This window comes from Helicoverpa armigera, chromosome 1 (assembly GCF_030705265.1).
Source record: "Helicoverpa armigera isolate CAAS_96S chromosome 1, ASM3070526v1, whole genome shotgun sequence".
Lineage (NCBI taxonomy): Eukaryota > Metazoa > Arthropoda > Insecta > Lepidoptera > Noctuidae > Helicoverpa > Helicoverpa armigera.
In genome coordinates, this window is record NC_087120.1 from 1,461,792 (window position 1) to 1,474,432 (window position 12,641).

The window sequence follows — 12,641 nt, forward strand, 5'->3', positions numbered from 1 at the left end:
CAAGAGGAAATTGAAATTCCTCCTAACACCGCACCACACCACAGATCATATGACCACCGATATACTAGTAGGTAAATATACCATATTGTGTGGATATACAATATGGCTTGCTATTTCTTTTTTTTCATAACATAGCAAAACACAATTGCATTGATTAGAGATTGAAAACCCCTGCCCTCAAAAATAGTTTTGACGCCTACAGTTTTTATCAGAGCAAATTACTGCTGTTTTTTGATACACACTAACCGTTAGTCGATTAAATAAAACTCATCAGTAAGTTTAATCTAGTTAGCTTTATTTGTCCCTTTCAAAATCTACAACATTTCACACGACATTTTTAAGCATCTATAGTATACCTATATACATACATTTCTTTCTAACACTTACGCGAATATAAGACATTTAAACAAAACTACTTTTACGGATTTTATCGCTGTTATATTAATATTATTTAATCCCGTCGTTTCGACGCCCGTCCTACAGACATGTGTACATATACCGTGATCAAATAAGTAGTTTTATTTAAATTTTTCTCGCACTGGTGAGATGTAAGCAAAATTTTTCGTTTAGAAATCGTTCAAAGTAAGCCCAAGTTCACTGACCACATAAGTGCGCGTTTTTCTGAAAATAAACGTTTACTTTGAAAATTTTAACTGAAAATTCATAGTAAACAAGCAGTTGTTTTAAGAAAACTAGCTTATCTTGTCGGTGTACTTGGTGCTAATACGAAACTAATGTCAAAATTGTACATATTTACGTGACGTAAAAATAAACTTATTTATCCAACTAAAAACAATTATAAAATGGCATCAATAAATTTCAAAATTTAATTACAAATAACATTTTACATGAACTTAATAATGAATAGTGTCCAATAGATAATTGAGCAAGCCACACGTTGTTCCATACAAAAATAACGCCAAACAACATCGATCTTATCACCTGAACACTGGCTGTCTTTCCATTTTGGCTAATTGCAAAACAGGTTTTTTTATCATCATTAATTTAAGAGCCCAGCTCTTGTCGGTGCAGCTCCTGCCATTTACAACTATCTAGCGCTAACTCCTGAACTTCCTTATTTTATTTATTTATTTATTCGACTTACACGGCTTTAGCAGCCAATTACATAAATCGTAAACTTAAATTTAAAATTAAAAGAAAAAAAAAGAACTAAAAAATACAGTTAACTAAAGTATAAAATAATATTAAAAAATAAAATAAAATGAAAATAAAGTAAAAAAAACACGTTAGTAACGAATAATAAAATTAGAAATTGTTTTCACAAAACTTTAGGCATACTCTCATTATATGGACAAAGGACAATGCCTAAAAACGTCCCCACCCACCAACAGACTTGAAAGTAGTGTCATTGGATGCGCCTCATTTAATAGATCATTTCTTATTATGGAGACATATTCCAAAAGTATGGGGTTTAGGAACTATAAGACAATTTAGTGTCCTTAATAATGAATTAACTTCAAGTTTGTTAACCAATTACTCGGAGTTGGGTGGACCGATTTTGAAGTTTTTATTTTTATTTTAAAGAATCTATCTCAAAGTTAGTCTAATTTAATTTTCATCAAGATCTTTTAAGCAGTTTTTGAGTTATCATCGGTTAAAATAATCGGTTTGAAGAGGCAGTGTAGTTCTTCGTAAGGACACCTTAACCACCTCCAACAGAGTTCAACTAAGTGTCATTGGATGCGCCTCATCCGCCAAAAAGATCCCGATGAAAATTATATCGGACTAACGTTGAGACACGTTCTTTGCATTAAAACAAAAATTATCAAAATCGGTCGACGCAACTCCGAGTAATTGGTTAACAAAATTGAAGTTAATTGATTATTAAGGATACTAAAATGTCGTGTATTTCCAAAACCCCATACATTTGCAGTAAATCGTTTTGATAATCATGATCTATCGAAAGATGCGCTTCCGATGACACTAGTTTCAAGTCTGTTGGTGGGTGGGGACAGGGTCCATACAAAATCCGGCATTGTCCTTTATCTTCAAATATATCGCAGTCCGGGTTGGCTTCAACGAATTTGTTGATCGTATTATACGTCACAACCTTCACCTTTTCTTTAATTTGCTTGATATAGCTATACCTTGGATGACCCCTTCCTCTCTTTCCTTCGACCTTCCCTTCCACGATGTTTTTGACAAAATCGTCATGACATATAAGGTGTCCCATCATTTTTCCTCTCCTATTCTCTATATTTTGCAATAGTTGTTTCTTAGTTCCTACTCTGTTTAGTACTTCCTCGTTAGTAACTCTTTCCGTCCAGCTAATTCTCTCCATCCTCTTCCAGCACATCTCAAAAGCCTCCAGTCTGCTTATATCCTGCTTAGTTAGCGTACAAGTTTCACAACCGTACAACGCACAGCGTGTGTACAGTTTTTTTAACTTTCCAAAAATTATTTTGTAAATACCAGTTATCTTGAGTAACCGTGTCATGGTTTCTGACAAAGGTAAAAAAAAAGGTATAAGTCCATAACATTTTGGACTTTTTTCATACAGAGACAATGCCAATACCTTTGTTTCTAAACTAAACCTTCGTCCTTTATCTTTCTTTGGAGTTTGTAATTGCATGTGAAGGAACATTTGGGCTGGTTTTGTCTTATTTTGAGTAACGTGCAGGAACGATGCCTTCTCGAAGAGTGTTTCAGCATTCAATCAAATCAAAAATCATTTATTCAAACTTGGCTGCAAGACTTTTTGAACCTTCACTACTTCCTATGTGTTTTTGCTGGGAAGAAGAAGTGGCGCAACAAACTCCCCAGCAACACATGTCTGTCTGCAGGTTGGAAGAACCATTTGTACACAATGTACATTCCGTAGTCTTTCTTTAAATATTCGACCTCTTTTGAGAAGACGCGATATCTCGGTCCGAAGATGCTTGATCTTGGTGCACAGTGGTAGAACATGGGCTCGATTAGTTTTGGATGCACCTGAAAAATTATAGTACAAGTTTAAAATAAGCTAGCACAACATTAGAATCAGAAAGACATAGTTTAAATTTTATCATGACGTTCTCACTTGTATCAAAATGATATAGATGAAACTTATCTAAAGTAAAAATACACAATTACTCCCTTATTTACAAAAAAAAATGGAGCACTATCTGTACCTTTTACTGATCATATCTATACTATCTATACTATCTATACTAATATTATAAAGCTGAAGAGTTTGTTTGTTTGCTTGAACGCGCTACTCTCAGGAACTACTGGTCTGATTTGAAAAAATATTTCCATGTTAGATAGCCCATTTGTCGAGGAACGCTATAGGCTTTTTATCCGGGTTCGTGCTGAGGTTCCCACGGGATACGGGTGAAACCGCTGGCAGAATCTAGTTTCATTATAAACTTAAAACTTGAATAAATTACCTTTGCCAGTCATTATTCTTGTCTTGCTAATTATATAATAATTATGCTCCATCAACAATTGCTTCGAGTTAGTTGAGTTTGTACACCTGGCATCTGTAATAAAAATGTTAATACATAATATTATTTAATAATCACAGTCGTTATGAATAATAATAAATAAATAAATTCTTTATTGACATAATATGAGGTTACAAAAACATATGAAGCCTCTGAAACCCAAACTAGGAAATAACCTGTATGTCAGGAATCAACGCCTTCTCCCATTGGTTACACGATAATGTATGTCAAACTAGCTAGGTTATACAGATTGTTTAAATATTATTATTTAATTTATTATTTTTGAATGAGAGCATGCAAATCTTAAAAATACGTTACAGTATTTGAATGAGAGCATGCAAATCTTAAAAATACGTTACAGACTACTACTGAATGGATTTTAATGTAACTTTACAATAATAAAGTCGTGGTGGCCTAGTGGGTAAAGAACCAACCTCTTGAGTATGAGGGTGTGGGTTCGATTCCAGGTCAGGCAAGTACCAATGCAACTTTTCTAAGTTTGTATGTACTTTCTAAGTATATCTTAGACACCAATGGCTGATATAAAGGTGAAGGAAAACATCTTGAGGAAACCTGGACTATTAAGTCTGAAATCGCCAACCCGCAATGAGCAAGCGTGGTGATTAATGCTCAATCCTTCTCCATGTGAGAGGAGGCCTGTGCCCAGCAGTGGGACGATAAAAAAGGCTGTAACAGTAACAGTAACATACTAAAGTAAGTGAGTGTGTGAGTGAGTGAAAAATGAGATGTGTGCTTGTGTGAAGTGAGTGTGTAAATGTAATTGTGAGTATAAGTCTGTTATGTATGTATGCTTTACTGCAGTACTCTTTCTGTTTCCTCATAGTTTAGCGTAAGAAGCTATGGGTAGTCAGAAGCCAGTAAGTTTGACACCAGTGTACCCAAGGGGTTACCTTGCCCGGGTAACTGGGTTGAGGAGGTCAGATAAGCATTCGCTTCTTGTAAGACACTGGTACTCAGCTGAATCCGGTTAGACTGGAAGCCGACCCCAACATGGTTGGGAAAAGGCTCGGAGGATGTTGATTATGTAATAATTACTAGTTGAGTAGGATTTTAAACTGATGGTAGTAGCTTTTCGCTTCAGTGTTATTTGCCCATGTAGGGATGAAAATCAAGAACGTTATGAAGCAGTACGTTAAACTTCTAAGCTATCCATAAATACGAATGTTTGTTACTCTTTCACGTAAAAACTACTGAATGAATTTTGATGAAAATTGGCAGTAATATAGCTGATAATTATGTATATCAGAACAACAAATAGGTTACTTTTCATCCATGTGGGCTAAATAGTTCATTTGGGAAAGGGGTTAAAACCATAGGCGAAAGCTAGTTTATGTAGTAGTGATAATGTTTTGAGTAATTGTTTATATATATTGACAATACTAGTTTCTGCGAGAGGTTACACCCGGGCCTCGTAAGAAGTATTTTTATGCATCCAGATAAAAAGTGACCTGTAGACTTGTAGTCGGTGGAGAAAATAATCTGTACTTTAACTCTATTTATAAGTAGGCAAATATAAAATTTTATTACCTTCTGGTAGTGGTATCTTGATGTGGTATCTTGTACCACCCAAAACAAAAATGTGAAAGACTGCCAAGTTCGATAATATGGGAATGCTTCGCCTATAAAAGAAGTGAGATCTGAATAAGTACCAAGTTCCATACACATACCTCAGTTAAAAATAGTTACTTTTTAATGATGTTACTTGGCAAGTTTTCATACACCTTGTTATAAACCTACTAAACGCAATGAATCAAATATTTAATTTTCTATTAAAACTTGCCAAGTAATCATCATTAAAAAGTAACTATTTTTAACTGAGGTATGTGTATGGAACTTGGTACTTATTCAGATCTCACTTCTTTTATAGGCGAAGCATTCCCATATTATCGAACTTGGCAGTCTTTCACATTTTTGTTTTGGGTGGGATTTCATTTATTTTTGTAAGGTTGAATGAATATTTCATTTTTTTCTTATGATGAAGTTAGTTAAAGAAATGTCTCATTTATACTATTTTTTAGATTTTTTAATATGCACTATGTTTCTTACAAAGAAATGAACTAGATTAACTAAATGGACTAGATTTACCAACTGACTGACATGTTATGTTATCATATATTATGTTCGTGGATCAAAGTTACACATTCGTTATTTTCGAAAGTGATTCACACTTGGCCGTTTTCAGATTTTTACTTTACTTTGACTAAATACAAACCTTTGTACCATTCGAAGATATATTATATAAATATAGATAAATTTAGTTCGTTTTAGTTCCTTAGGGGTATAAAGGACAATGGGCGATTCCGGTCCAAATGTCCACCACGAACGAGACCTATATGGCTGGATAGTAGGGTGGAGTGAAAGATATGGAAATTTTTTTTTTGCTTTTTTCAAATCTCCTGTATTATTAATTGGTGACCACATGTAAAAGCTTTATTCATGCAAAAAATCAAAGGTCTACGACTTTATTTTCAGGTGGCGCATTGAGATAATAGTTTAACAAAAAACTGTCATTTTTAATTCTAAGCCTACCCTCATAAAATAGTTATTTTTACATATTTTGCTTGCAAATATACTGCTTTTAACTTCGTCTTGGTGTGATCTCAAACGTTAATATAGTATTTTGTAATAAAAGTTTAATTTAGAAAGTTAAACAGGTTTTGAAATTGTGCCAATTTTAAGTAATTTTTTATTAAGAATGCCTAAAACGCGTAAAGATTTTCGGTGTCCTATATTTGGTAATCCAATCAAATTTAGTAATAATATGTTACCTACATATTGTGATGTGATTAAACACTACTTGTGGATTAGAAACGAAATGTTACAGTTAAATAATGGAAAGGATCCGTCAGTCAAAGATTTATGTGAAATGATTGCTTTCGATATAGAAGCAATCTGGAGTAAAGCATCCATCCCTACAGTTACCCATCAACAAGTCGTGTCTAGGCTGATTTTATATTATCAAAAGTACAAGAACGTGAAAAAATTACGCAATGACTCCAAAAAACAGATATTTTACGCTGATTCGATAAATAAATTGTTCGATATCGCAACATGTAAATGTGTATCTAGAGGACTTTGCAAATGTATGATTAAAGTACCCATTGCCGAGGAAAACTTCTTAAAAGATCAACGAAATGAGCGCAAAATGTATATTGGTTCTGTGGATAAAGTGAAAAGTCAATCTATGCAACGTCGTGAAATTAGGAAGCGAAAATATGAAGAGTTTGCTGCAAAATGTAACGTCACTCCAAGTACATCCTCATCTGCGTCTGTTTGGACGTCACATAGTTCTTCTGATGAAACATCAGATGAGGACGATGAATTTACTACTGCAGAATTAGTATCTAATCCATCCCTTAAAAAAACTCAACAGATGAGAGATAAGCTGAAAAATCTTGCCACAACGTGCGATAGAACTGGAGTTTCTGATCGATCTGCAGCATTAATTGTAAATGCTGCATTACTTGACTTAAATGTTATCAGTACTGAGGACTCAACAAAAGTAGTAGACCGAAGCAAAATACGCAGAGAACGGCAGAAGATTCGTAAAGAATTGCAATCTATAGAAAAACACGAACCTTTAACGTCTATTTATTTTGATGGTCGTAAGGACAAAACTTTGACTATAACTATGACTAATAATATATCCCAAAGGAAGATTATAGTAGAAGAACATATCTCAATCATATCAGAACCTAATTCCGAATACATCGGTCATCTTTCTACTGATTCGGGTAAAGCGGCTGATATTCAGAAAAATATTGTCGACTTTCTTGAAAACAAGTATGAATTTCGTTCTTCTTTGGTGGCCATTGGATGCGATGGTACTGCTGTTAATACTGGTCGCAAAAATGGAGTCATTGTTTTATTAGAAAAACATCTGAAGCGCCCTTTGCAATGGTTTGTGTGCTTGTTACATGCAAATGAATTACCACTTCGTCATTTGTTCTCTAGTCTCGACGGTACAACTACAGGCCCCAATACTTTTTCTGGCACATTAGGAAAGCAGCTGGATAAGTGTCTTGCCTTTAAAATAGAAACATTTGAACCCATCTCCACCGAATTGCCGGATCTGGATATTGATTTGTTGAGCACCGATCAAAAATACCTTTATCAAATATGTTCTGCTATTTCAACTGGTACAGTTCCACCAAACTTAGCTAACAAAGATCCAGGAAAACTAGCCCATTCCCGATGGTTAACTTGTGCTAACAGGATTCTTCGCTTGTATATTGGCACAGCTAAACCGACAAATAATTTGAAAGAACTGGCCACTTTCATCATGAAAGTTTACGCACCAAGTTGGTTCGATATCAAGTCAAAATCCTCTTGTAAATTTGGTCCGATTCACATCTTTAATATGGTTAAAAGAAGTATGTATTTGCGAGATGACTTAAAAAGTATTGTCTTAAATACTATTCAACGAAATGCTTTCTTCGTGCACCCAGAAAATCTATTGCTGGCTATGTTACAAGACGATGATCAACAAGTTCGAGAGCTGGCTCTTCGAAGAATTTTAAAGGCAAGAAAAAACGACAAAGGCAATAAAATTCGTTCAGTTACCAGAGCTAAAAACAGATGCAACAAACTATTATGATTTGATAGAATGGGCGAAAGAGAAGATAACGGAACCTCCTGTAACAATGAAATACAGCGAATTGGAAATTACAACAAAAATTGCATCTGGAGGTAAATTATTTGATATTGAGAAGTACCCTTGCCACACTCAAGCAGTCGAAAGGTGTGTCAAGCTTGTAACGGAGGCTTCAGCGTCTGTTTGTGGACCCGATGCTAGAGATGGTTTTATTCGTAATAAAATAAAATCCAGGCAAGAAATACCAATTTTTGACACAAAATCTCAGTATTTCCGTCAAACAGAAGACTCTGGGACTTCAGATACTGTACATTAAATTGTTATTTTAAAGCCATTTCATGTAGTTATTTAGTGTACTTGTAGTTTTAAGCATTTATTCAGTTTAATTTACAGTTTTATTGTCAGAAATAAATGTTTACTTGTAACTCTTCTTTTTTCATTTTTTTTCTACCTTCATGCCTAATGCGCCACCTCGAGATCATGAGTTAGAAAGCTGAAATTTTGCATGAACACTTCCTTTACGATGGATCAATGATTGAGATACCAGGAAACTTAAAATTTAAAAAAAAAATTTTTCGCTCCACCCTACTGGATAGCCCGTTAAATATAGAACATTTTTTGTTATGGAAGTAAAAAAAAATATAATGCCAGAAAAAAGTTATAGCGAAATCAAATAAAACATTTTATAGATTTTTTCAATTACTTTTCGTGATTTTCGTACTTTCTTTAACTTCTGACAAAATAGAATTATTCATTATTAGAGAGAAGACACCACCAGTTACATCGAACTTTCTTAGATCCAGGCACCGCTGAGTATATTCAAGCACTTCTGGCGCCTCAATTGGTTAGTGATTCGTACATCCATCGGGCAAAAAATATGGGCTGTTATATGCCATAAACAGCCTATATTTTTTACTCATCTTAGTTTTAGATAAAGTGCGGAAATGGAAGTGGAATAAAATAAATAATAATAATGACAACATACAAAAACTACCGAAAATTAAGAATACATATTTGGCTATAACTTTTTTTTGGCATTGTTTTTTTTTTACTTTCTTAGTAAAAGTTACTCTAAATTAAGTGGACTATTTAATTATATAGGTCTCGTTCGTGGTGGACATTTGGACCAAACTTCATACATTCTTGCCCAATCTCCTTTACACCGGGTATAAAACACCTTCATTATTTTGAAACCGACTCACACTTGGCCATTTTCAGATTTTTCCCTTTACCTTGACATAAAGACCTACCTCCATGCCAAATTTCAAGTCAATACGACCATTGGAAGTGGTCTAGGTTTTTGATGAGTGAGTCAGTGAATAAGTGAATAAGTGAATAAGTGAATAAGTGAATCAGTGTACTACCTGTGCCAATAAAGAATGGGATTAGAAATGGCGGCGCATCTATTCACTTCTCGCTCGCACATTATTTCCGTCTATACTCACACTCTTTGGTACCGACTGACAAAAAAATAACGACTTTGATTATGCGTTCCCCCCCTTTAGTGATATTGATACGGTAATTGCCGGCACCAGTAAGATGTGAAATTTTACTGGAAATAAACTAAATTATAATATTTATTACATCCTTTTATTTCAAAACTAGCCTTTGCCCACGTGAATGTTGCGCATGCGTAGAAAGTCGAAGAAGAATAAAAAGTAGCATATATGTAGTAGTAAATTAGCCTAAGCCCAAGGAAGGCCTTGGGATTCAAGCTATCTCCATACCAAATTTCATCAAAATCGGTTCAGTGGTTTAGCCGTGAAAGCATAACAGACAGACAGAGAGACAGAGTTACTTACACATTTATAATATTAGTATAGATATTTAAGATTATTTAAAGTTATGAAGCGAAAATAGTTTATATCCCACCTTAGCCTCTCCGCGATTCAGGTAATGGTTTTGTTGACAATTTGTGTCCCTACGTAATGTAGTCTCAAAACGATCACAAATTTTCATGAAATAACGAAACACTTTCAACGGTAACGATATTTTTTAACGTTATTCAGTTATTAGTTTTTATTGTTATTGCATTGTTATGCTGACGATCCCAGCTCAATGAGCCGCCATTTCTAATCCCATTCTTTATCGGCACGGGTTGTATAGTAAAAATAGCGATTTTCTGACGTCAATATCTCAAGACCTACAATAGGTATATTAATGAAATTTTGTATTTTAGATAAGTGAGGGGGTCTCAACAGATACTAGAAATTTGATATGCGTAAATAAAATAGATTTTGAGTTACAGGGGGGTCGAATTTGGCCTGAAATGGTTCGTGTAATATAACCCACGGCCGGTGTGTCGCTTTTTTTGCTCGAACTTGGCGGACACACTGCCGTGTGTCTAGATCTTGATGTATGAAATGTTGTGTTAAGGGTTGCTCCGAAGCTGTCTGACTTGCAGAAGAGCCTGTAATTTTAAATACGTAATTATATTTCTCAATATTAATTTTATCTATTTTAAACAGATGGTACAAGTATAAGTAGGCAAATATAAAATGTTATTACCTTCTGGTAGTCGTATAGTCATCATCATCATCATCTTCCTGTCCTGTTTCCAAGTCATTTGGGGTCGGCGCAACATGTCTTTCTCTTCCAATCATTTCTGTCAGAAGTCATACTTCCAACTTGCATACTTCCCGGGCTCGCTTCTCATTGCCCTGGCCCGGGTTGGTGCAAAAACTCTTGTCCACTTCCTACAGGGGCCGGGTGCTGCCTCTTCGCGTCTCCTGGGGGTACGCCCTAGCCCTATCACTCACATCTAATATACTGGCAAATAGATTTGGCTATATTTTTATGACCAGCCGCTCGCCTGATGTCAACCCTCCTTCGGAATGCTTTGTATAGTATCTTGATGAAAACGTTCTGTTTAGGGGCGCTTCAACGCTGTTTGACTTGCAGTAGAGCCTGTAATTTTAACATATACATATAAAAATATATCTTGACCAATTTAGCCACAGCGACTTGGTTCTACCTGTAGAGAGCTTCGCTGATGTGCTCTCAAGTGACTGACATAGCCAATTTTTGCACAAATCCTTACTAATATAAAAAATGAAAAAGTTACTCTGTCTGTCTGAATGTTACGCGTTCACAGGAAAACAACTGAACCAATTGAAATGTAATTTGGTATGGACTTAGATATCCTGAGAATATAAAACATAAGTAAGTATAATTAATTATTGATCTTAGAAAACCTGTCATGTGTATGCTAACTTAGGAACACAATTTTTTGTAAAAACTTATGGTGCTATTACGAAAAAAGTTGAACAGTGTTTAAAATATATCTATGACAATTCCCCATACAAAGTTTTTCTTAAACATGTGATAAACAATGTTTAACTTTCTCCTTTGCTACACTCAAACCCATAATTCTAATTGAAATCTTCTTTAGTATAAAAAATAGTAAACAATCAGTGATTAATCACAACACAAATAATTTGGCAGATAAGTTCCTTTTCTATAGGATGTAAACATACACTGACAACGGATTTTACGAAACTCCGCCGCTGAGGGTGTAGTTTCCACTGGTCATGGGCCGCTGAAAACATTGTTTGACACACGGAATTTTAGACAAAAAAGTTCACACACTAAAATAAAGTCTGAATTTCAACTACTAACCTAACACATTGAGATAAACACCACTGTTTTTATATGTATAACACGCTGAAAATAAAGCGTTCTCTCAAGCGTAGTAATGTATCGCTAAAAAAAGGTATTTCGTTCTTAGCAGTATTATAGTCGATAAAAAATAGAGACGTCAACTGTCAACTGTTTTTATTGCCAATTAACAAAAGCTTTTAATAAAAATAAAAAACTATTCTATTGATCTTATCTACAAATCATTGAAATACCTTTATTTATTCTAACGACAGACAAGAACATCCATACAAATAATTTACCCGCATATGTCGTCTGTTGACATCTTGTTGACGTATTGTGACATGTAATCAAATCATCCCCATTGATGTTAATTGCAGTAGTGACATATTTTCGCTCGTATTTTGCCTACATTCTTCATTACTCAAAAAGTTTATGTCTAAGGCCGGCTCCACACGTTGGTACCAACGCTCGTGCCAACGTTGGACTGCAAACTTGGTGAGGCGTACACACGTTGGCCAATAAACTAGTTCTGTCCCGTCAGGGCCATTGTGAAGATGTCCGATATAGAAATCGAAACTGCTCTAAGCGCGTTTATATGATGAGTGCACATTTATATTTCATCGTCATCATCTTCCTGCCCTGTTCCCAAGTCATTTGGGGCGCCGCAACATGTCTTTTTCTTCCATTCCTCTCTGTCAGACGTCATACTTACATCCATCCATCGCGAACGTTGATGTGCAGATTCCTTTTGATAAAACCGACACGAGACGGCCAACTACCAACTCTAGCCCCAACGTTGGGACCAATGCCATTTTCTAGATCCACACGTTGGACGAATAGCGTCGGAACGAGCGTTGGGGCCAACGTGTGGAGCCGACTAAGTGAATTATAAAAATCATGTAAGATATCAAAAAATTGATTTATATCTAAGTGAATTCAAAATCATGTAAAAATATTAAAACCGGGAACTTATTTTTAAG

General features: G+C 35.0%; 1 long non-coding RNA gene across 5 annotated transcripts; it reads right to left on the bottom strand.

Annotated features, from left to right (window-relative positions):
• Positions 1-274: 274 nt before the first annotated feature.
• Positions 275-11,780, bottom strand: LOC110381407 (uncharacterized). 5 transcript variants are annotated; one of them, XR_010276407.1, is made up of 5 exons: positions 11,680-11,780; positions 10,570-10,968; positions 10,308-10,471; positions 3,390-3,482; positions 275-2,952 (listed from the first exon to the last, which is right to left on the bottom strand). It is a non-coding gene; the product is annotated as an uncharacterized LOC110381407 (long non-coding RNA). The 5 variants fall into 5 exon arrangements; XR_010276415.1 differs by lacking the exon at positions 11,680-11,780 and adding an exon at positions 11,544-11,666; XR_010276404.1 differs by lacking the exon at positions 11,680-11,780 and adding an exon at positions 11,538-11,666 and having other exon boundaries at positions 10,354-10,471.
• Positions 11,781-12,641: the final 861 nt, after the last annotated feature.